Source organism: Callorhinus ursinus, unplaced genomic scaffold (genome assembly GCF_003265705.2).
Source record: "Callorhinus ursinus isolate GAN/ISIS: 27379988/994484 unplaced genomic scaffold, GSC_fseal_2.0 scaffold49, whole genome shotgun sequence".
NCBI lineage: Eukaryota > Metazoa > Chordata > Mammalia > Carnivora > Otariidae > Callorhinus > Callorhinus ursinus.
In genome coordinates, this window is record NW_027397111.1 from 3,864,031 (window position 1) to 3,889,781 (window position 25,751).

General features: G+C 44.9%; 1 long non-coding RNA gene across 1 annotated transcript in view; it reads right to left on the reverse strand.

Moving 5' to 3' along the window:
- LOC141370878 (uncharacterized) overlaps positions 1-24,605 on the reverse strand; it is a 76,564-nt gene extending 51,959 nt beyond the window's left edge. The window contains exons 1-2 of the long non-coding RNA XR_012375349.1: positions 22,390-24,605; positions 11,730-11,858 (exon numbers count right to left, since the gene is read on the reverse strand). This is a non-coding gene — a long non-coding RNA (uncharacterized lncRNA). The remainder of the gene's footprint in view (positions 1-11,729; positions 11,859-22,389) is intronic.
- Between the last annotated feature and the right edge of the window lie 1,146 nt (positions 24,606-25,751).

Below are 25,751 nucleotides of genomic sequence, written 5' to 3' on the forward strand. Positions count from 1 at the left end.
TGGGATCGAGTCCCGCATCGGGCTCCCTGCTCAGCAAGAAGCCTGCTTCTCCCTCTCCCTCTGCCTGCTTGTGTTCCCACTCTCTCTGTGTCAAATAAATAAATAAAATCTTATAAAAAAATTTTTTCGCACCACTGGAAAAGCGAAGGAGGTGCAGTCATGCCAAATTTCTTTTGAAGGGATTGAACCGTGGTTTGAAGACTTCTGTATAGTCCAAATTCTGCTTGTCTTGCAGATTTGTGGAGAAAGAGAAGACTGGGCAACCCACCTTTGTCCCCCCTCCCTACCTGTTGGTGACAAAGCCACCAAGAGCCCACTACCCTTTGGAGCGGGTGCTCGTTCCCTGACTTTGGTTGATAAACAAACCTGGGAAACTGAGCAGCCAGTATGGGTGTTTGTACAGGGCAGTTGAGGAAACATTCCCAGCGCAGAGGACACAGCTGGGGAGGCCGTCAGAACAATCAGGGCCTCTGGGAAAAGGCAAGGCTTACTCCAGCAAACATGGCCCCGGCCTGGGCATGACCTTTCGATGCCACGTGTCATCTTCGGTGGGAAAATAAATAGTCCCCTTGCCTGGAATGTGCACCCCTTCTCTTGTGAAACATGGGAAACAGGCAGCAATTGTGTGAGAGGAAAAGCCTGTCTGCGAGCTCTCCTTGCAGCGTGTGGACCAGCCTGCCTCCCGCCAGCAGGTCAATACTGCTATTGTCTTCATGAGCGGGGCTTGTCACTCAGCCTCCCAAGATTCAGGCTCGAGGTTTCAGGGGGCAGGGCCGCTGTCCACACAGTTTCGTAAGGGGTGGGAGGGGGAGGGCAAAGGGACACACTTCACTTTGCTTAGGGGAAGCTTGGTGCTGCTTGGCTCATGGGAAGACCACGGGCAGGGGGAGAGTCCAGGTCAGGAGGTGCAACGCTCACCTTTAGATCAGGGGTTGCTGAGACCGGTGGGCCTGGAGCCCCCGGAGGGGCCGAGAAAAGACAGAGTCTCAAGGCGGGAGTGAGGAAAATGGCCTAGATGGCAGTGAGTTTGCTAAGGGGGCACTGAGCGAAGACCACAGCTCTCTTACCCGTCAACGGCGCTCCTAAACCTCTAGGTTTCATCTTCGGAACTAAATTTAACGAATTGCTAATGGCTTCCAGGAGCCATTATATGGTGACGCGGGCTGGCGCTGGGTTCAAGCACCGTGGGAAAGAGGGGCACATGGCTTAATGATATCTGCCAGAAGTTCTGATTGTGAAGGCTTGGAGCTGCCAGAAGGTGCACCCCTCTCTGCCATCCCCGCCCCAATTCCACACATGGCTGTCAGGGTCTCTCCCTTCCCCGGACCCTCCTCCAGAGCTGACTACTGTCCAACTTTGTCTACCTCTGTCCCCACCAGTGAAAATATATTCTGTTCAAGTCAGAAACCTGGGTCTTATCATGAACTTCTCCTTTTCCATTTCCCTCCATATGGGCGGTTTACAAGTCCTTCCAGTTCGACTCTCTGAAGACCTTTGTAACCCATCCTCCTCCCTTCCTGCACCATGTGGCATGTCCCTCACCTTAGTAGTGCAGAGCCCTTCCGACAGCTCTCTCTGACCTGGACCGCTTCCCATCCTGTTCATCGTCCACCCGTCACATCCACCACAAGAGTGACCCTAGGAAAGTTTACGTCAAGAATTACAGGCGACAATACTTCATCACAGAGAGGGTGAGCTCTTCTAATGGGGGAAGAGCTGTCTGGGATTGTGACAGGCTGGTTGTAACTCCTTGCACTCCCAGTGCCTCAAATTTGAGATAATTCCTAGTTTTCTTGCTCCCTGCCCTGTTCTTGCATTTTCTCTCTCCCAGTCACCTTGTTAACTGATCTCCTGAGTGACTTCCAAAGCATCCTTATTCAAGTATGTGCATCAACCAGTTCAAAGATCTTCATTCTTCAACCTCTGAAGTCTAGGAAAGCGAAGAATTTTCTCCTATTCTTCCAATGGCCTTCTTATCTGTTCTGGTCATTTTGCTCCTGTCTCCAGTGGAGCTGGATGCCTAGAGGAAAGTTTGAGGCAAAATATGGATGGCTACTGGCCAATGAGTGGGAAGCAAAACAGGGCGCCTCCTAGGGCTCAGGAAATTCTTAGAGAGTCAGCTCTCAGCAGAGGGTCTGCCCTGACGAAGAGGGAGCCGTTGTAATTTGTTTCAACCCACTACAGGGAGATGATTTATTTCCCTGGAGCGGTAGGATGGGCTTCATAACCAGGGGAGAGGAACACGGAATTATGTAATAAACCCAGCAGATGCCCTTGCCCTGGGGGAAGGAAAACTTAGTGACTCAGATATTAAACCATCACAGTATGACTGGACAGGTCAAATGAAGATAACCCTTGCAATAAGGCCAGGTTCCCGGATTCTGGGGAAGGCCTGAGCCACCTACTGGTGAAGGATAAAGAAGACAGCTTCCAGAGAGCTTTGAAGGTAGAGAACCAGGAAGCCAATGTACCACTAGTAATGCGAAATCTAAGATGTTTGCTTTTATTTTAATTACCAAATATGAGACATTATGCTTGTGTGTGGCACATGGCAGGAAAGGTAACAACTATTCCAGGATTTCCGATGGACTTCTGTTTTCATCATTTTGCTGGCATCTCCGGAAACATCCTAAGACAGGAGGAGAGAAAGTATAGACAATAGGAAAGATGCTTAGGAAGGGTGACATGCCCAGAATGGTGTGGGGAAAGATTGAAAGTATTGGGATTTATTGGAAGGCAACTGTCAGTGCTTTTTCCAGGTAAAAGTTGAGTGGTTTTTTTTTTTTTTTGGATAATTAAAAATTAACATTTAAACTGCAGAAATAATTTTCCCCCTTTTTAAAAGAGGAAATTCTTTCAGCATTTTCCAGAGAGGCTTTCCCTGTCCCCAGAGATTAGATTAGATGGTCCTATTATGCAAACTCATTGCCTTCTGTACTTTCCCTGCCAAGGACTTCTCATAATTCTAAATCACACATCTGTATGTTTCCTCATGTATTTAATATCTATTCCCCCCATTAGACTATAAATTCTAGGAGTACAGAACCGGATTGTGTTTTTCCCCTGCTCTATCCCCAGCACCTAGCACTTGCCTGGGACCTAATCTAAACTCACGGGGACTGACAATGATGTACTGCACAGTGGGGGTAAGGAGGAATATGAGGACATGAGGGGTAATAAAGAGTGAAAAATGAACTGAAAAGCTAAAAGAGGATGGCGAATTTTACAGTGTGAGTTCTAGAAGGTTGGCCAGAAGTTATGGGAGGAACGGAATTGAGACTTAAGTAGCTATTGGTGATGACAAGACCTAGACCAGGGTATCACATAGGAGTTTGGTAGCTAAGGTGGGATGGAGAAATTTATGACAGAGGAGGAGCTGTCCTCACCTCAATGTCTGAGGCCAGCTGTTGACTATATCTTCTTCATTAACAAATGATGTTTCCATTAAGAAAATGTTACCATTAACAAAATGATTGTTAATGTCAGGAATGATATGAAGACCTGAGCCCACAGGACATGCTGGGGAGACAGAGAAGTTGGTGGATGACAACAGGAAGGAGAGAGCAGCAGCATAGTCTGATGGCATATGTTTTCCCCATCCATTGTTTTTTTTTTTTAAGATTTTATCTATGTATTTGAGACAGAAAGAGCACAAGCAGGGAGGAGGGTCAGAGGGAGAAGGAGAAGCAGACTCCCCACGGAGTGGAGAGCCCGATGTGGGGCTCAATCCCAGGACCCCGAGATCATGACCTGAGCCAAAGGCAGCCACTTAACCAACTGAGCCATCCAGGCACTCCTCCATCCATTTTTTAAAACAAATATTTACTAAGTGCCTGATGAAGCCCAATTCATGTTATGAGTGATACAAATAAGAGTGAAATATTGCCCCTCCTTCAAGGAGCTTATAATTTACTGCCTATAAATGTAAGTAACATTGAAAGGCATTTCTTGGTTCAAGTGTTATTGATGGTCTTAATGTGTGTCAAGCATAATACCAGGCCCTTAAGGATATAAAGACTCATGGGTCTTGCCTTCAAGGAGTTAATTATATGGGGGAGACACAAACAGCAACATAGAAAATTGCAACCCAAATGGATAAATGCATTTATCCATTTATGAGGTTTACCCATAATGTCAGGCGGGCGTGAGGAAGTTTCTTAATCTAGACTAAGGAAAGGGAATCAGTGAGAATTTCTAACAAGAGAATATGTCTGATTTCAATGTTGAAGAAAGAATAAGGGGAAGTGGAGAGGCAAATTGGAGATGGTTCTAGAGAGAGGAAATCATGAGTGCAATGCCTGATGGTGAATGAAAGGATGGCACATTCTGAGATCCGCAAGAAGCTCCGTGTGATGGGAGCCTAAGGGGAGAGGTGGACAGTGGCAGAAGATGAACCTGGAAAGGTAAGCAGGTGCTAGATCATAATTATTTTTAGGACAGGCTGAGAACTTTGAACATCATCCTGAAGACTACTAGGAAACCATGAAGTAGAGTAATGAATGACATGAGTCTCTCTGGATTATTAGTAGCAAATTATTTAGGGAAAAATAAAACCCAACTCAAACAAGCTTAAGCAAACACATGAATTTATTAGTCACATAACTAAAAAGCGCACGGGTAAATGTGGCTGCCATCAAATCCTGACATGGGCTTCCTTTTCCATCTTTTGGTTCTACTCTCGTAAGTGTTGTTTTCATTCTCTAGCTCTTTGAGGAGGCTGTTCCGAGCGTATGCTTATCCAGAGTTAAACCTAATAGAACCAGTGCTTTTCTTCCGGGCCATTCTCACTCAAGCAAGACCCAGGACTTCTTCCGCTTAGACCAGTCACATGCCCTCTCTGAACCAATCACTGTGGCAGGGGCTCAGTGCGCTGATTGGCCAAGCTGCCCTCATGCTCCACCCCCTTGGACCTGAATTAGGGCCCTAGAGGGGATGAGGGAAGGGGGTTCCTCCACATAAGTATATTGTCACCACAGTAAGGGTGAATGGATGTTGAGCAGGTAAGAACAACAAATGTGTGCCCCAGTTTTAAGAAAGATCACTCTTGGTGACTGTGTAGAAAATTTGAAAGCCTAGAGGCAAGAATACTTGTCAGTCAGTACGATCAGAGAAGAGGTGATGAGGACCTGAACAAGGCAATGGAAATATGAGAAGTTTTTAGGTAACAGCGATAGAATTTTGAGAATGGCTGCGAGTCAAGAGAAAGTGAGGAGTCAAGGTAACTCCCAGATTTCTCGCTTGGACAACTAGGTAACACCATTCAACAGAGATAGAAACTGTCGGAAGAGGAGCAGTTTGGATGGTAGGAGAGGTTAATAAGTTCAGTTTTGACATTGTGAACTTAAAGTGCCTGTGGTACACTCAAGTGGAGGGCTCCAGGAGGCAGTTAAATTTAAGAGTCTAGAACTTGAGGAAGAACTCTGAACCAGAAACAAGGCTTGGAGAGTCAGGTTATAGATGAGGACTGACTCCATGGAGGGAAAATTAGACAACCCAGGAAAAGTGTGTAAAGGAAAGAGTGCCAAGAACCCCAAAACCTAGGGGGCAGGCAGAAGAAAGTGAACTTAACAAAGATGACTTGGAAGAAATTACCAGAGAGATATGTTGTAAACCAGAATAGAGCATCATCAAGGAAGACAAGAATGAGGCAGCAGTGGGTGGAAGCAGCTGTGTGGGGGGAAAGAGGATGCCCACTTTCCGCCTCATGCCTCAGGAGAACAAGCTAGTAATGCTCAGGAGGAACACAGCAAAGCAGCACCTTCAAGGACTGTCCTGTCTTATAGTTAAGACAAAAAGGCGAAGGGAATAAATAATGAGGATGGAATATTTATTCTGGAATGGAGGGTTCTAGGAGACGGGGTAGAAACATTTTAAAGGAACAGGGTAGGCTATTGGGAGATAAAGCCCCAGAAAAGGATTAGTGACTGCAGGGGTTTGAACTTAGGGACTCAACCAAGGTTGATAGGGATGTGGACGTGGTCTGGAGAGGTGATCTCAAGGTTCTAAATAAAATGCTGCAAAAAGTTGCTTCAGTGCTGGTGTAGACTGGTGGTATATAAACCAGCTAATATCACTCCCCAGAGGCAGCCGACCAATGGCTTCTCAGTGCCCCCGGAGTAAAATGCAGTACTTCCCTAGCCTTCAAGACCCTACCTGGTTTGGTCCCTGACCACCTCTCTAACTTCCCACCCAGGCACTCCCCACCTTGTTCCATCTACATATTCTTTCTGTACCTGGAAAGTGCCAAGCTTGCTCCCACCTCAGGGCTCTTGCACCTGCTGTTCCTTCTGTCTATAATCTTCTCCCCTTACTCAAATCTAGTTTGTTCAGTTCATTCAGGTTTCGGTTCGAGCATCACCTCCTCAGAGAGACCTCTCTTCTCCTGCTTCCACAAGTCACCTTCTTTCTGTTAACCTGCTTTATTTCCTTCAGAGAACTTATGACTCTCTCTGAGATGCTTTCATTTATTTATTTAATTTCTATTCCTTTCCACCAAAGTATAAGATCCAAGAGGTCATAGACCTTTTCTGTCATTGTTCACCCGTTATCCCCAGCATCATGAACAGAGTCTGGCACAAAGTACGTGCTCCATAAATATTTACTGACTGAATAAGTGAATATTTAAGGTTACAACCTCCTCTGTAGGCTCTGGATGGAGCTGTGGCCAGATTCCTTCGAGCTTTTAGGAATAGATAGGCAGACATATTGTGAAACGAGAATCCACTTAAGGTTCTTCAAACAAGACATTTTTCTCTGATGTAAATTATTCTAAATATCATATAACATTTCCAAAAGAGCAAAGTTTGCTGGTGAGAGAAAAAAACAAAAATCTACTTAAATAAAATATGGCAAACAGGTCTATGTTTGGTCCGTGGCAAAATGGTCCACCTATAAATAGTTTTTCATAAGGAGCTATTGCACAAAACAAAAAGCCACCTACTCTTACCTGAAATATTTTTGGAGTTTTAATTTTAAATGGAAATTTTAGAGTGCCACTTTCTCCAGCACTGTCAAGGCTTAATGAGATGACTGCACTTGGCAGAGACTCTTGGAGTCCATATCCTGACTATATTTTTGTTGAAAAACTGTATTTCTTAAAATAGAACTTGTTTAGGAGAGGGTAGTGCAGTGAGATCTCCGGAGTAAGACTTCCCAGAAAATTAAGAACGTGAGAAGGGCTAGAGCCATGAACCAGAAGGGGACATAACATTTTCTAAGTGTGTTCTAGAGAAGGCTAATTCCCTTAACTAGAACAAGAGCAACAAAAGCTGGGTGGGTGTGGGGCAGGGTAGTATTGTGTCAAAATAAATCTGGTCATGTAGGTATTAAAACTAATTTAAACAGGTTTCTTTACTGCCAACTTCCATGCATTTGGAGATGTTCCTAAGCTTTGAGGTGACCTATCATATCCATTCTTTTGACCTTAACACTTCCCAAGAAATAGCTACTAACATGGGTCTTGGTATCAATGGTAGTTGTATGATTTTTTGATGATAAAGTTGGCTTCAACAGATTGGAGCATCAGGACTGAACAGTGGTTTGTGGAAGTGATAAAAGATGGGTCAAGATACACAGAAAAAGGATAGTAAACAGCAAAGACACAGCTTTGATGTTCTGTCACCTTGAAGGGCACAGGCTGAAATGCTTGAGGTAGAAATGTGGGAAGGGTTGGGATTTTAAGAAGATTTCATGCTAGTTAAGCCAACCCACCTGACAGAAGCTTTTAAGCCTTCCTCTGCTCCCTTTAATTCATTTGGCTAGAAGCCATCTGTAACACAAGCATTTCCTTATCTAAGGTCTGGAGTCATTTTTTGCTTTCCCCTTTGGTTTGAGGCTTAATACTGCTTCTCTTTTGATTAGTGTAAATTTAGCTAGAAAAGATCATTTTCCTTTCCCTTCATGTAATTCTAGAACCAAGATGTTCAGAGAGGCAGGGTAAAGCACCAGCTTGGAGTCACAAAATATAAGTTACAAGTATAAGTTACACATATAAAGTATAGTACATCTGTGGAATATATCTTGTATTATTTATTGTTACACAGAAGGATTTCCTAAAAATTCTTTTGAATGGCCCATAGTTCTGGGTATTAACTGGGGTAGTGTTAGCTGGAAGTACACAAATTTATAAGCCATAGCAGCCCTGGAAGGAGGTGTTATGAGCAGACTAATCATCCAGTCACTCGTGTGACTTGAATGTTGTGTCTAGGAAGGAAGACTGGTCATGCCGTCGGTACTTCTGACCCTCTTTGAAGGGTCTACAAAGCCATGTGCACTGGTCTCATGGCCAAACTATGGGAAGAAAATAAGACAATTCTATCATGCAAGCTAGAATATAAATGCCATTAGAGTGGATCAAAAATGTATTTGGTTATAAAGAAGAAAAAAATGAATGATTGCTAGAAGGTGCAGTCAGGAAAGACTTCAAGGACCTTTACGGATGGAAAATCCACCCCTGAGGCCAACGAAAAGTAGAGGGACAAGGCATTGGGTCAGATGGTTCCTATGTCAGGGCACCAGGTGGGGTGGACTGATCAAGATACATTAGGGTAGAGAAGAAGTATAGAATGGTTGTCAATGGCATGGTACTGATTTGGAAAGTTCCCAGGACCCATTCTTCATTTGATTGCAGAGGGAGAAAACCACAGCTGAAGACTTCTTTGACCTCATGGACTTCAGAATCAGTCAAATCCATGTTTCCACTCTTACTGTCTATATGACTTCAAAGAAATTATATAACTGCTTGACCCTCCATTTCTCCAACTGCAGAAAGAGTATAATGATACCTTTCAGCAACATTGTAAAGAATAAATGAAATTGGTGATTAGGGTGGATCAGCCCAATGCCTGGCACACAGGAGATGCAAAATAGTTTTCATCTACTTTAGAAGGAAGAATGCAGTAGAGTGGCTCATAGAAATCAGATGTCAAGTTGTGCTTTGTCTTGAATAACAAATAATGCGTATTTAAGCACGTCTTAGTGGTATCCCACATGCATGCTCAGAAAAGGGGTTTTCAGTTACTGCTTAGTCATGAGGGAGCTTTATTTAAGCTGTATATTTTCAGTACAGGAAAAAAACTTTCAGTGAACCTGATTTAAATCTCTCTACTCAACAATACCAGTTTAATTTTTGGCAATCCAGTTGGGGGGTGGTGGGAAAGACTATGGTAGCCAAGTAGGAAATGCAGATGGAGTTTTCTTTTTTTATATATGATTCAAAATTATATTGCCAATCCTGAAAGTAATAAAGTTGCCAAAGAAGTCAAACACACAATTTGTGAAAAATCAACATATCATGTGATGGTAAGCATAGCTGCTATTGGCCAAAAAAAAAAAAATCAGAAAAAAATTTGAACTCTGATGTTTGAAGACAGCTTAGACTCAAGATTTGATTATTTTACTAAAAAAGGAAAGTAGTGCATAATTATACAGCTAAAGATGAGTAGAAATGTAAAAATGTGTAATTCTTTAATGTAGTGTTTGTTTTCCCTGAGCTGTTTGTAAATTGGTGGTATTTTATAATTGAAGATGTTTTAGAGTCTGAGAAATCTGATATTTCCTGGTGTGGGTCCAGAACCCCCTTTGTCACTCCTGCCTCTGTCCAGTTCACTGACCCCATGCTGATTCTACACACTTTCAAGGACGCCAGCCACAGCCTGGTACCGCAGTCAATCCACTGCTTGCTGGCTCACTCTCTGCAATTGCTTAAAGTTCAGTTCAATTGCTTAAAGTTTAATTCTTCAAAGAATTAAAGTTGCCACCAACTGCAGATTAATTCTAGCTTTTGAGGTACCTCTCGGCTGTTTTACTTATCTGTACATCATGTGAATATCCAGTATAAAAACTCCAACTATAAAATAACTTTTTCCCTGGGAGTACTATGGCTTCAGTATTGGATTGAGGAGGAAAAACAATAATTTCTGTGTTAATTATAACTAGCATGAGTTTTCGTCCTTAAGAAGGCTTTTTTTTTTGTTTATATTTATTTTCTATATCCTGCTTTCACATGTCTTTCTGTAGAATGTGGGGTTAAAAATTCATATTTACCCCATGTTTACAAAAATATGGTTCACTTCAGATATTTTCTCAGAAGTTCTGTGTATATATAAAATGTTTCCTGTTTTAATTGGAAAAATTGTAAAAGTTTGTTTTTAAGCTTTGTACTTTCATCTATGTCCACATGATTTTCTTTGTATCTATAATGCAACAATTTTGATCATATATAAATATATATATATACTGTGTATATAGAAATATACATTATATATGAATCTGTAGCTACCTGATTTATAAACTAAACACTTATTTAAAAGGGCTATATCTTATTCATTCTGTATATCTAGCACCTAGTAGAACGCATGCCTATATAATGAGGCACTCATTAAATATTTGCTTCTTATGGGTGAAAAAAATGAATCCATTTTTAGATCTGTATTTAAGGTTTTGGGTTAAAAGGCTATACTCAGCATAAGTCTGAATTTGTAACAGGAGGCTTTTTTAAAGATGCCATTTTAAGAGCTCAAGTTGTTCCTGAGAAGTACTATTCTTACATTGGTTCAAGTCACATTTAGAACATTTGATATCCCTCTTGCAAGGGAACATGCCTCACTCTGCTTCAGGAGTCAAGGGGATAATATTTCCATTTATACAGGGAGTTTGAGAGATTAGAAGTCAGAGGGACCCTCCCACTTCCAGAAGCATCCCCACTCCACGTGATAGTTTAATTTTTCATTCCTGCCATATAGGAAAAACAACCCAGGAAACTGTAGAAAGGCGAACTCACATATTCCACTGAAAAGGATTGAGAGCAGCTGCTGTATGGTGAAGTTAATTTCAAGAAAAAAAAAAAAGACCTTCAGGGTTTTGATGCAATGAGGTCAGAATCCTTGATAACTGTGGTAAAAGTACATACTTAGTGTGTATATAAGGGTTCATTTTGGTTTTTTTTTTAAGGTGTCACAGTACAAATAACATATAGAAATAATGTTTTGTTCACATCACTTGCTTCCCTGTTTCAATAAAACTTCTGTTTCTAAAAATAAGTGGAAAATTATGTTGGCAATCAAAGTAGGAGATTTGTGCTTTGGCACAGGCCTTGCAGTTCAAATCCGAGGATCCTATCGCCAGCCAGGGGTCAGAGGTCTAACTTGCAGGAACAGTTCTCAAGGCAGAGGAGGAGGAGGAAGAGCAAAGAAGAGTCTGAAATATTTAATTTGCTAACTTTAATTGCAAAGTCATAGAAGCATCAAAATATCAGTGAACATATTTCCACAGGGGCATCAGCCAATGTCCTATAAGTACTTCATTTTAAATACCCCACCAAATTAAGTTCATACCATCCTTCCATCTTTCCTATTGACTTGCTCTTACTCCTTGCCTGGCCCCACCTCCCTTGATGCTGTGATGCCCTCTTCTTCCACTAAACCCTACACATCTTTTAAGGCCAGTGCAAGTGGCCCTCCTCTGTGTCCCCACAGCACCTTGGACATCCCCTGTAATAATCCTTACAGGTCATGATCCCAGGGTCCTGGGATTGTCAGGCTCCCCATTCAGTGGGGAGTCTTCTTCTCCCTTCTTCTTCTCCCTCTCCCTCTGCCCTTCCCCCTCCCTGCCCAGCTCATGTTCTCTCTCTCTCTCATGCTCTCTCGAGCTCTCTCATGCTCTCTCTCTCGAGCTCTCTCATGTGCACTCTTTCTCAAATAAATAAATAAAATCTTAAAAAAAATTCTTACCATGCATCTCCTTTTAGATGATAAGCTCCTCGAGGGTAGACACTGTTTCTCCTTGTTCCTGTGCTCTCAGAGCTCGGTCTGAGGCTTGGCGCAGCATGGTTGCTCAACAAACATTTGTTGACTTGAATTCTGGGAAAGACAGAGGAGGAATGAAATATGGAAGGGAAGAGAAGCTCCTTGAAATCACATCTCCAGAGCTACGTGACAGCAGGAAGAAATATGAATTCATATTTGCTTTTTGTAAATATTTATTGGGTGCCTCCTAATGTGAACAACTATGTTCCAGCAATACATCAATGAACAAAACAAACAAAAATCTTCACCTTGGAGGAGCTTACATTCTAGTTGCATGAGACACAAGAAATAACAAGTAAATTGCATAGTATTTGGAAGGTGATAATTGATTTGGAAAAAAGAAAATAAGCACTGAGAAGCTAACCAGGTGCAGTTGTAGGTTGAACTTTAGCATAGAGAGGTCAGAAGATGACACTGAGCAAAGACTGGAAGGAGGTGGGGAATCCGCCATGTGGAGATGGGAAGGAAGAATGTTCTAAGCAGAAGGAACAGCCATGCAGAGGCCCTACAGGAAGGGTGTCCCTGGTGCCTCCAAGGAACACAGAGGCCCTGGTGGCTGGAAGAGGAGAAAGGAAGAGAGAGCAAGAGGAGCTGGTGCCAGAGTCTAGGGGTCCAGATCCCATAGGAGATTTTAGGCTGGTGTGACGGCCTAGCTTTCACACTGGTGCTGGGGTTGCTGCTCTGTCCTTCAGAAGCAGAGAGGGACCGGCACCATGAAGCCCCCTGGCAGTGCAGAGAGCCTGTGGCCATGCTCTGTGTGCCTCCCATAAAGCTGGCCCTTTTCCCTCTGACCTCACCCCTTCCCGGAGCCCTAGCTATGCCCATCTGTGCCCGCTCTGTGTCTGCTTCTCTCATTTCTCCAACTAAATTTTGCCTTGACATGTGATTTTATACAGGCCATAGAAGTTGTCATATAATTCCCAACCCACCCATATTTTGTTGGCTTGTCTAATGTTTTAAAATGGGATGTTTCAAGTAAAAATCAAGATTGTGTGCTTTTCTTTAAAAATGGGAAGATCTGGTAATACTGGGCCTGCATGCCTTCATGGCCACAAGTCACTGGATCTGAGGATCCTTCAGACAGAGGCACTTAGCTTCTAGTTTGACACAGTTGCCACCACTCCCTATTACACCTTACTCTCTGACCTCATTTTAGTTACCAGCTGGACCCTTACAGGCCTTTCACTGCATGGTCTTATTCTATAGGCCTACTAATTCCTCCCCCTTTCCCAGTTTCTGATCGCTCCCTGACTTTCATTCTTTCCTTGGATAGTTTATTTCTGCCACTGGTCTTGGCATGCCTGCCTTTCTCAACCTGGGCCAGCCCCTGGCTTCCAACCATCCTAGGCTTTGCCCTCAGACTCAATCTTGCTGGCTCAGTGCTGTTGAGAATTTCTGTATTCATGTACCTGGGCTGGAAGGTCTCCAGGAAGTCCGCCAGCTGAGGGAACCCCAGATCTCCTATTTGAGCACAAAACATAAATGTAGAGAAGACAGGTGTTCAGCTTTCCTCTAATAAATGCACTTTTTATTCCCTTGTCTTTTAAATCTACATAAGGATGAAAGGCTGCTACATTGTTCTCATTTAACTCTCAAGAGTTCTACCCGGGGCTTCACTGGTTCCAGAAAGAGATGTTGCAGGGGTGCCTAGGTGGCTCAGTTGCTAAGTGTCTGCCTTTGGCTCAGGTCATGATCTCAGGGTCCTGGGATCAAGCCCCACATCGGGCTCCCTGCTCTGCGGGAAGTCTGCTTCTCCCTCTCCCACTCCCCCTGCTTGTGTTCCTGCTCTCACTATCTCTCTCTGTCAAATAAATAAAATCTTTAAAAAACAGTGTTGCAGAAAAGACGGTTTTTCTATTTTTTTCTTTATAATTAAAGTGTCCTTTTGCCAATGGTAAATCTATGGGAACTGAATGAGTAATCAAAGCATAGTTGTTTCTGAAGTGGGGTGAGAAGCCATCACTTGCTTCCCTGTTTCAATAAGACTTCTGTTTCTATAAAATATGTGGAAAATTATGTTAGCAATCAAAGTATGAGATAAAGCACCGGCCTGTGGTTCAAGTCCAAGGATCCTATCACCAGCCAGGGGTCAGAGGTCTAACTTGCAGGAAAAGTTCTCAAGGCAAAGGAGGAGGAAGAAGAGCAAAGAACAGTCTGAAATACTTAATTTGCAAACTCTAATTGCAAAGCCATGGAAAGCATCAAAATTCATTTATTTTACTCTCACCTAATTAGACTTTTAAAGTAAGTACAAAGAAGGACAGGAAAAAGGAAGAGAGGATGAAAGAGAGGGAGCGAGCAGAAGGTCAGCACCCCTCCTCCCTCTGCCCGCCCCCCCATCCGTACTCAGCCTCTGTGACCCTCCCCCCGCCGAAGGGGTGTCATAGACGAACCTTAGGTGCAGGAGTGAGGTGGTAATTGTCTCCCCACCCCACCCTATTCTTCAGCCCTTATGGTGCATCCCCAGTGGTAGACTGGAGCCTGATGAGGCCCGGGGCACAGGCGGTCCCTTTGGCTCCCGAGAGCTGCTGGAGGTCTGGCAAGGCCCAAGGAGGAGGGGCAGGAACTGGTTTCTCAGATTTAAAGCTGCCTGAGGCCTCAGCGGGGACATGAAGGAGGCCATGCCCTTAAGAGGGCAGAAAATCAGGGCAGCAATGCAGGGGTGCATTTAGGACTGATTCCAAATCAAGAATAAAGAGTGAGAATTTGTTTCCGTGCTCCGATGTTGGGCTTCCAGGATGCCTGAGGGGGTAAAAAGGTGACTCGAGGGAAGACATCCTAACATTAGGACATCCTACTGATTTCCAGTTCTAGGCTACGTGTCGAGTGAAGAACGGACTCATTCTCTTGGTGGCCCATTCAGTAGCTAAAAGACACCCCAGGAAGCTCTATCTGTAATGTTCTATTAAAAATTGTTTTAATCACGAGCCATTAGAAAGCCCATAATGTTCACGGGGTACCCCTGACTGGAGCAAATTGGCCTTCTTTAAAGAACCAGAGACAAAGCAAAAAACCTTTTCTCTTTTGATTTGTGAGTCCCTGGTTCGCTCGAATGCTTCTCTTCAAAGATTATTTTTCCTATTTCATGCCTGTCGTTTTATTTTCTGATACCTGCTTAGAAATAACCTTGTCTTCCTGGTACTTAGTTATACCACATAAACCCTTCTGCCATTGCTGAGAAAGCCCAGAAGCCTGCTCCGATGGCCTTGCGGGGGAGCCGGGCCGCACCCACATGGCCCAGCACTGCCGCCTAGGCCGGCTTAGTGTGAAAACATTTAATGGGCTTCCTCCTGCTGGGGACTCGGACGGAATTTGTAAAATGGGATTTAATTGGGACTGAATAAACTCTGCTTTAAAATTCCTCACACAGCGGCCTCTGCTCATGGGTGACAACAGTCTGCATTTGCTCTGATTTGTAACAGAGCCTGGGTCCCACAGCCCCACGCCCCGTGAGAGAGAGACAGCAATGGGCAGCCCGCACCGCCTTTCCAGGCTGTCAGTCAACGGGCTGCTCAGCCCCTGGCCACCCTGGGCTAGGCGCCAAGCCCCGCGTCTTCTCTCTCTCTCTCTCATTCTCTCTCTCTCTCTCTCTCTCTCTCCTAACAAAGGAAACCGGAACTACCAGGGAACCCCGACAGAATCTGGGGGCAAAATGATAGGCTTTCATTTAATGGAGAGCTGTTCTCGTTGGTGACTGTGTAGTGCCACGGACTCGGTGCTGCCGGTCCACAACTTCAGAAAACGGGCATTCCCCTTTGATATTGATGGAGGAAGCAAAATGAGACCCCTGATTAGTGGAAGTCTGGGAGAGCTTAGCAGGAAAGCTTGTGTCCCACCCAGAGCTTTGCCATTGCTGGGGGCTGCTGAGAAAGCCACAGATGCTGTTGTTCTTAGAGTGGGTGCGGGTCTGTCCTCTGGGGTGAGCCTGGGGCAATGGGAGCAGGGGGGAATGCATGACTAACCCAAGGGTTGTTTGTATAGAGATCCCTGGAGCAAGGGATGGAGGGGAGTAGGGAGGGTGGATTGGGGTTACCTGGATGACAGAATCTTTCTCCACTTACGGAAATGGTGGGCGAGCCTAGAATCAGGACAGCAAATCGATTTCATCTGGTGTGTTGGTAACTGCCTAGAAGACTGTATTGAGAAGAATTTCAATTCTCTGCCTGGGCTCCCGGGAGGAAAAGGTATTGTGATTGATTAGTAGTCATATAGCATGATTCGTTTGGAGAAGAAGCTTTACCTCCATCCAATAGATGGTGAGTTAGGAAATTTGGGGCTGATATCCAAGGAGTTCATTGCCTTCGGAGACAGTAGACTAACTTAACATGATACATAAAATTCTTCATGATATGGGCCTCGTAGCTGCTCTAGCATTGTGTCCCCCCATCTTTCACTTTATAAACCCATCACGGTTCTCTGAACACAGTCTTAGGCAGCCAGAAAACCCAAGCCAGAGAACATTGGAGCTCCAGTGCTTCCGAGACCGGATAGAGCAGAGGCCCCAGCACCACACTGTTGATGCTGGAGGCCCAGGTGTTTGGAGCTGTGGGCCCCACAGCGGGGAGCAGCGGCAGCAGGGGTGTTCATGCCATGTTCAGCTGAGCCCCAGCAAAGCCCTCAGACCAGAAGAACCTCAGGACAATGAGGAAGCCCAGATTGTCATTTGAGAAAAGCCGCCAGTTAGGGATGGGGCTAAATTGAGTCTCCTTGGTAAAGGAAAGTAAGAAACAGGTATTTCCCCGAGTAGGGCCCCTGATAGAGGGGCGTGGGGCCCATAGACTTGTGATATAGAACAGGGCATGGAGGCTTGGCCCTCAGTCCCACCCATCATGGGATTTAGCCGAAAGACAAAGGTAGGGTGAGGCTCTGCAGTCCCCATCTTAGCTGTGTGACCCACAAGCACATCCTTTAAACTCTGAGCTTCAGTTTCCTCGTCTATAAAATGGGAACAGGAAGACCAATGCCACCAGGCTGCTGTCCACTTGCTTATTCACTCGTTGCACGTTTATTATGTGCCCGCCAAGTGCCAAGCACCGAGGTAGTTGCTGGAGGAACAAGACATAGTCCCTGAGCTTGAGCCAAGAATTCAGACGCAAAAACAGAGTCATAAAGCAAAGAGGAAATGCTTGGCTGCTTTTCCCATTTCACACGTATATTCCTAATACCCAGTTACACATAGACAATGACCATAGAGGGGACTAACGCCCAGCCCGGAATATAGCAGGTATTCGAGAAATACTGGTGTTGGGGGGGGGGGGATCATGGAGAAGACGTGAGCGCCGTTGACCTGTGCGGTGGAACCCAGCCGTCGGAGGGTCCCCACCCCCTCCCTGTCCTTGGAATGTGCACTCCGCTTGCCTTCCCCACTCCCAGAGGCGGCCCAAGGGACACAGCTCAGAGATAGTGATGGGATGCTGAGACCATCTGGACAGTATATGTGACTGAATCCACTTAAAGCCTCCATATAAACTTTTAGATTTGGTGGCAGGTGTGGAATCCATGTGTTTTGCTGCCTCTTAAGACCTGTATACATGTTCCCTTGTCTGTTTAACCTGCTGCCCACCAGTCTGGGGTGGCCTGCCTCTTTCTCTGGTCTCTGTGGGTCCTCTGCTTACAGAACGGGGAGGGGGGCCTTCCGATTACACTTGGGAAGCTCCCCAGATGCTTAGAAACACCAAGTGGATGACTCTGAATCTGACACAGGCAGCCTGAGGGAGGCATGGAAGTTAGTGGGGAGGGGGAGAGAGGGAAGGGAGACCTTGCCCGCGCAGCCTTAGGGGAAAGGCCTTGGAGTCCTGTGTTTACCCGTGAGCCCTGGCCACACTGACATTAGCTTGGCGCCATCTCCCCCTCCCCCGGCTGTCTTCCCAGGCCCCCAGCAGTCTCTGGAGCCATCCCCCCGGCTCACCCACAAAAGAAACAGCTCAGGGCTGGCCCACAAGTTCCCAAGGCCCCGGTCCGCCTATTCATTTTGCTCCTCCCTCTCCTTTGACAATATTCTCCAGGTAGAGTCCTGCCACATGTATGTTCAGGTGTGATGGCTCCGAGGCTGAGCAGAAGCTGCAAAGGGTAAATCCCTCTTCTAACCACTGCTCCGCTGTCATTATCCACCCAAGATACAAAATAACCGAATGACCTGGAAAGAGCAGGGAAAGCATTCAAATAAACAACCCAGGCAAGACTGATAATGTAACTTTTTCACTAGCAGAAAGAGCAATACTTAGAGTCTCTAACACCTCCTAAATGGGCGGATAATCAAATTGTTCTGAATAATCCAATCTAGTGTTTTCCTACTTCCTCTTCATGCTAATTTATTCTGACATGGCTTTTCAATAATGAAAATCTGTTCTTGTAGGATCCATCTCATCGAGATTTTCCATATTAAAATGGAGATGGAAATGTCATGGGGAATTAGATTACTTGTCCTCCTTCCAGTATGGGCATTCCTTGGGAGGGGCTTTGTCTCGCCATGGATAACCAGATGGCATTAGTTGGAGAGGAGAGTGTACCTTCCTTGGCAGGCCAGGCAATTATTTTTAAAGTGCTCTTTCCATCTAGTCAAAGCCTCTAGCCGCATAGACTTCATGGGTTCCTTTCCTCATGAAATGTGTTGATTTTCAGAGCATTTTCAGCCCTGCTCATTACCACCAGGGTGAGAAACTAGTTTAAATAAACGCCTCAGTGACTAGAACATGTGTTGGTGTCTCATTCTGGAGAAACACCCTCGTGGCAAACCAAATCCTTAACCTCAAAAACAAAAAGGCAGATTGATAAATAAAGACAGATCTGGGGAGCACCTTTTGGGCACAGGACCCGTGTGGGGGCTGGGGGCGGAAGTAAAGGAGGGCACAAGGTATGGTTCCCACCTGCGGGGAGCCAAAGTCCTAGTGGGGACTTCTCAAGCTTCAGGGCATGTAAGAATCACCCGGGCAGTGTGTTAAAAATGTGGCTTTCTGGGAATCTGCTCTCAGAGATTCTGAATCAGTTGGCACTCAATAGTCGTTAGCTGCCAAAGGCAAGATATATGTAAGACATTTTTCATAAATTTCCTCCAGTAGTTTACTGCATGCAATCGTGTTGGGTTGTCATCAGCCCCCTTTCTCGAGCACTCCTTAGAGGATCTTAAATATGGGACAGGCACTCTTTCCAAAAGCTACGTGAACAATATTTAATTCATGTCAAATACTATTAATTTGGTTATTGCTGTAAAGACGAGGCACCTCCATGGCTCCAAAGTTCTCATCTTATTCATTCTATGTTTTCTAACTAGCATTAGTTTTCATTGGTTCTTCAGCACCACTTCCTAAATGCTCCTGCAGGATTATGCTAATGTAGCTTTTCTCAAATATGTTTCTAAATAATAATATTAATATTAAGAATAACAACAATTAACATTAAGAATAATAAATATTTGCTGGCAACTTACTATATAGCAGTAAGCATCCTGCATGTTCCATCTTCCTGACTTCTTGTAGCCACCCTAAGTGACATATGCTATTGTTATCCCTCATCTTACAGATGAACTGTGCATCGTTGTAGGCTTCCCTAGCTGCCTGTGGGCACGGGGGGATCAGCTGGGCCAACTGGGTTTTCTGGAGAGCTCCTACATAGGAGGACAAACCAGGATTGTTTATCTGGGACTGAAGGATTTTCTGGGAATCAAGACTTCCCATTTTAAAACTGGGAAAATTGGGATGAGATGACCAACTCATCCCTCCTCCTATATGAAGTTTTTTTTGTTGGCAGGGGCAGGGGGGGAGACACCAAAATCCAAAAAAAGAATAGTTTCAAGTTCTGAGTGGAAAGTCAAGGCCTGTGACCCAAGGCCTATGACCCAAAGAGGGAGTCCAAATGGTTCATTTAAGAGACAAGAAGCAACCCAAAGCTGTGGCACAGGGGTCGGGAAAATGAACGTGAGAACATCAGGTTTGAAAACTTTGTTGTGGTCTGGGACAATGACAAAAAGTGGCCTCAGCTTGTCAGCTACAGCATGGTTCACGGTGTGTCAGCCATATTTAAAGGACCAGATACGAAGTATATATCTCTGCTCTTCTCCTGTCCGTTTCCCTTGGGTAGGTGGTCCTGAGCCTTTCCAGAAATGCCGGTAGTGCATTGTGTTCTAGAACCATCTGATGCCATCCTAAGTCCCACCGCTTAATCGCAACTCTCAGAACCTCTTAGGAAGAGCAGTGGCAAGACTGGCAGCTTAATTCCTGTTGCCTGGGAGCATATGGAGATCAGCCTCATTCTCATCTTCCCAGTGGAATGGAGAAAGTTGTCAGGCTGCCTGTGTCAGATTCAGAGTCATCCACATGGTGTTTCTAAGCTCCTGGGGCACGTCCCAAGTATAATCTGAACACCCCCCCCACACCCACACCTTCAGAGACAGAGGACCCAAAGAGACCAGAGGAAGAGGCGGGCCACTCCAGACTGGTGGGCAGCAGGTTAAACAGGCAAGGAACTTACATATGGGGCTTGTCTTGAGAGTCAGCAAGACGTGTGGATTCCACACCTGCCACCAAATCTTAAATGTTTACAGGAGGCTTTAAGTGGGTTCAGTTGCATATACCATCCAGATGGTCTTAGCACCACATCATTATCTCAAGGCTGTGTCCCTACTGCACCCTTGTTGTTCTAATACTTTTTAAAGCCATACTTACATCACGTACACTAATGTCCCTTTGACCAAATCAAGTCATGTGGCCAAACTCAGGGTAGGAGAGGAGCTACAAAGAATTTGTGCCCATTTTCTGCAGCTCACCACACCTACTATATACCAGGCACTGTTCTAGGTACTGAGGAGATCACCATGTAGAAAACAGACACAAGTCCCTGCCTTTTCTTTCCTTTACATAATTATAGCAATATATGGTAACCATAGATAGTCTTATTAATAAAATAATATAGTTAGAGTAAATGTGGGGAAAGGTAATATATAGTGGGTTTTCTGTTTATTCTATGTTGTAATGTTACCCTTTTCTGGATTTTTTTCCCCTTGAAATATTTTTTTAAAAACCACTTTATTGAGACATAATTCACATACCATACAATTTGCCCATTTAAAGCATACAATTCACTGCTTTTTAGTCAATCCACAGAGTTGTGCAATCATCACCACAATCTAATCTTAGAACATTTGCTTCTCCTCTAAAAACTGCTGCAAATATCAGCAGCCCCTCCCCCTTGGCCCATCCCTACCTGTCCCCCAGCCCCACTCTTGCCAACTCTTGATTGGAGGTTAAGGAAGGAAGAGATCTGTCAAAAAATCACTGGAGAACAGAGGCAAACAGTGCTAGAATTAAAAACTAAGTGGAAAGATACACAAAGAGAAACTTCCTCTCAGGTCTGTTCTTACTGCCTCCCCTTACCCCCAGCTGTGAACTTGGCCAGTCCGGACTTGAAGAGCACCAATGGGTTGTAGTCGTTCATCTATTCAGTGAGTGATCACTGGGCCTGGCCAGGGGAATATAGATGAAGTTATGGACTGTGCTCTGAAGCAGCTCAGACAGAGACCAGAGTTTGGGGGATGGGGGTGCAATGCAGTAAGAGTCCAGAGGACAGTGTAGCCTAGAGATGTAGAGGTGGCCGCCATATAGAGACAGTTTGCCATGATAAAGCCAACATGGTTGGGGAGGGGAGGAAAATCTAGACAGGGAGAGGAGGAGGGCCACCTGCTAATGACGCTGTTGGAGCTCCATATCCCAACATCCCACAAATGTGCCTCAGATGTCCTAGGTACTTAACACACAATTTCCTTTCTCTGTTTGAAGTTGGGTATCTGTCACTTGCAATCAAAATCAAATATGTTCAAACTAATATGCAGCTCAGCCCCCTCCTGTCTTCTTTGCCCAATTATCAGAGAGTGTGAAAGCTTGAGGGATCTCTTCATCTCGCTGTCTGCGGAGACCAACTCGAATGGTGCCTCCTCCCAAGGAGCTTCCACCGACACCAGTGGTTCGTAAGCTCCCTGGGTTATTAGAGAATTTGAAGAGAGAAAGGCAGAAGGTGGAAGGGCAGGTGGGAAGTCAGATAGCAAAAACACTTGAGCTGCAGAGTTAGGCAAACCTGGACCACTTACTTTTTTGTACCTGAAAAGTGGAAAGAATGGTATCTACCTCGCAGACTTGAGTGAGCATTACATGAGATAATATATGGGGCTGTGCTGATCTCGGGGCTTAAAAAAAAAATCAGTTAGTGTCCAATTTAACTTTGTCTCCCTCCCTTCTCCTTAAGATTCTCAGGAGAGAGGACTCGGTTTGTGGAGACCCAGGTTAAACAGTTTTGTTAAAGATGTATTTATTTATTTGAGGGAGAAAGAGAGAGAGGGAGAGAGAGAGAGAGAGCATGAGTGGGAGGAGCAGAGGAAGAGGAAGAGAGAGAATCCCAAGCAGACTCCCCGCTGAGTGTGGAGCCAGACACGGGGCTCGATCTGACGACCTTGAGATCTTGACCTCGGCTGAAACCAGGAGTTGGCCGCTTAACCGACTGTGCCATGTTCCCCAGGTTAAACATGATCCTGTTTGCTTATTTACATCATTTATTCAACATATCATTACCACGAATGTAAACAAATCCCAGCCCCTACCTTCCAGGAGCTCTGAATCATTAATTCAGAAGCCTGCTGCAAGAACTGGAGTTAGGGGGTGCCCTGGTGGCTCAGTTGGTTGGGCGTCTGCCTTCAGCTCAGGTTGTGATCCCGGGGTCTTGGGATCGAGTCCCACGTCGGGCTCCCTGATCCTCGGGGAGCCTGCTTCTCCCTCTGCCTCTCTCATGAATGAAAGAAAAAAATCTTTAAAAAGGGGAAAAAAAAAAAGAACTGGATTTAGGGAGAGAGGATAGGAATGATCACCAACCCCAGGGCCAGTGAAAGAGCTTGAGGATGGTCCGGGAGGGGTGGGATTGTGATGGGGAATCACCCAGCCATGACTGAGGTGCTGCTAAGCGTAGCTCGAGATGCATCGTCTATGGCACCATTTGGCGAGGCGGTGTGCTTTTTCTCCGGGAAGGCTGAGCTGCTGATGGGCAGAGGCAGGGAAGCTGATTGGCTAAGTGGGTGCAGTGGACGCACCAGGGGCTGGGGAGCTATGGGATGTTAGGGAGTCTATGGAGTGGGCACTGTGAACCCAACAGGGGATGCTGGGCTGTGTCGTTCACAATGGGACACTTTCTACAAAAGCTGTCACAGGGCATCGTATGGTGGGGACCTGCTGTTCTGCCGGGTCAGTAGGTGACCAGGCATCCGAGGCCCTCTGTAATGGGCCAGGAACACAGTTACTGTTTTGGTCGTTTACAAAGAGGGCATCTTGATCGTGGAGAAGGTTTGACACTGTTCTCTGCGGTGAGACACGGACACCAACTAAGGCTGCTGCGTAAACAGCCTTCAACTCGGGACAGCTGCGGAGAATTGCCCTCTGGTTTCATCCCATGAGCACCAGTCAGTGCCTAGGGGCCAAGCAGAGAGCGGGCAAGAGGTAGCAGGGCCCTTCGGTCGGTCGCCAACTGGGGAGACTGCAAGATGACTTTCTGCAAAGGGTCAAGAGAGTGGGCTTCTGCTTGAAAGACATTTATTCTGACTCTGATAATTCTCTGGAGGTTGGGGAGTGGGGACCGACTGCCAGACACCGAGGGAATAACGATGTCATCCGGGCAGGAATGCATTGCTTCAGAACGATTTGAGATGAGAGCTTCCCATACCCTCAAGAGGGCTGTGTGGGGACCCATGGCCCAAGTCACTCGTGGCACCTTCCACCCACAAGCCAGACGATCACACAGAGCGTGAACAGTTTGCTGTGACTTCTGGGCCACCTGTGAGTGGAGTGGAGGAGCGGTCTTTAGGAATTGGCCGTAGGCAGGGCTCTCTATTCTCCACCCTGGAGACACTTGAAAGGCTCCAGTTGCTTGAGGCATCATTTTCTTGCTTCCTTCGATTGCTTTTTGAGGAGTGTCATGGAGGCATCCAAGAAGTGTGTTGAGTTAGACTGAGCCCGAGTCAGACCTGGCTCACACTGACTAGCCATGTCAGCTTGCCAGAGTTTCACAGGCTCTCTGAGCTTTATTTTCCTCTGCCAGAAAGTGAGGATCACAAAACCCTCTTGGAACTGTTAGGATCGTTGAGCATGGACCCACAGTAGGCTCAGGATAAGTGCTGATTCCCTCCCTCTCTTCTGGGCTTCCTGGGTGCCTGCCCCTTTAAGGGAGAAAGAGTGTAACTTCCCAGACCCCAGGCACAGAGAGAACAGTGTTAATCAACACAGTAAACAGAAGGAGGGGATTGATTTGTTCCCCTTCTCACACAAAGCTGAGCACGCGACAGGTTATGGTTTTGAATATTAATGCATTTGAAGTGAGAAGAACCACTTATAACAGAAACTGTCTTGCTTGCAAAGATTTATTCCCTATGTAGTTTTCCATGGCTCATAAAAGGTGATGGATGAACATAATTTTTAGTTTAATTTCTTGCCGTGCAGTTCAGTAATTTTTGAGATAAACTCAAATTACTAAGGTTCTGGAACTGTTCAAAGCAATGAGGAGCCATGCACGTCTGGTTGTACATAGGACACAGCATGTTTAATTTTCAAGCCAGCCAAGGAAGGGGTGATTAGGAATCCCAGCACACATGTAAACCGTGTTATCTTTCAAGTTTGCTTCTACTGTCTCCAAATGTAAACCAACCTCCCTTAAAGAAAATTTCTATTGGCTCCTTGGGGGAAGGAGGCGGGGGCATGGACAGGCAGGACAGGCGTACAGCTTTTTCTTTTCCTTATTTTCTGTCTTTTATCAAAATATATATGTGAATGTTAACAAAATGGAAAAATAGCATTTAAGATGAATCTGTTTGGATTTCAAAATTGATTTTATTTTTTTTCCTACAGGTTTTAAACATTCATCAGGCAAGATGAGCATGGATCCTTTAAAAAATTAGCAGTGTGGTATAGTAGGGGAAAATCTGAGTTTCAGAGTTCATCTGAGCTAAGCATGCATGAGGACAAGTGACTACGATGCAAACTGACAAGTGCAGTAACAGCCCCCCGATCTCGTTAGAGGCTGCAGTGGGCCAAAGGGTGAATCTTTGCAGACAGGTCTTCTCCGCACGTAGTAAATAAATAAACAGATAAATAAACAATGAAATAAATGAAAGAGTGTAGCTAAGTAGTGACCGAAGGCCATTAACATCGTGACAAAGGTTAATCATTTTTTAATAAGGATTTATGTTCACATTTAAAAAAAAATCTTGTTCTATGTTATAACTTGCTTTAAATGTGTTCCTATTTGTTAAACAGTGTTAGGTTAAATAAAATATGCTACTCTCCCAATGAAGATCTTTTCGTCCTTATAATCTTCCTGGGAACAAAGGAGAAAGTGATAAATGTTCAAACAAACGCATGTTTTGCCCTCTATCACTGACAATAGCCTAAAAAGAATTCTATATCAGCAATTGAATGGTGGGGACACTGTCCACACCCAGAATTACACTTTCAGTCTGGATGGCAAGATGATATTTGCAGCATGCCAGTCACAGCCAAAGTGTTGAAAATAGAAGGGCAAAACAAAAAACAAAAAACAAAAAACATTTCAGTACTGTGATGATTCTGGTTCTATGGCTGCAACAGTCTTCAGAGGTCAGAAAATTATGCTTGCAACTAAAATTAAAAAGATGGAAGGTAACGATTTAATAAAAACTGTTATGACAGCTTAAAGGATCTGTGGATCCCAAGTACAGTCATCACTGGGCATGTTGGATGCTCTCTAAAACTTCTATGGATAGGAAAAAAGGCACAGCCTATAAACTTGCCACAGGGTAGTATAAACAAGAGGATAGGACCTAAAACAAAATAAAATGAGCACCAGTCTTACCCATCTCCATTTATTTATTTATCACTTACATCCCACTGGTTTAGGAAAGAATTCAACGTGGCTTTTAATGAAAGATTCAAAAGTACTCTCATC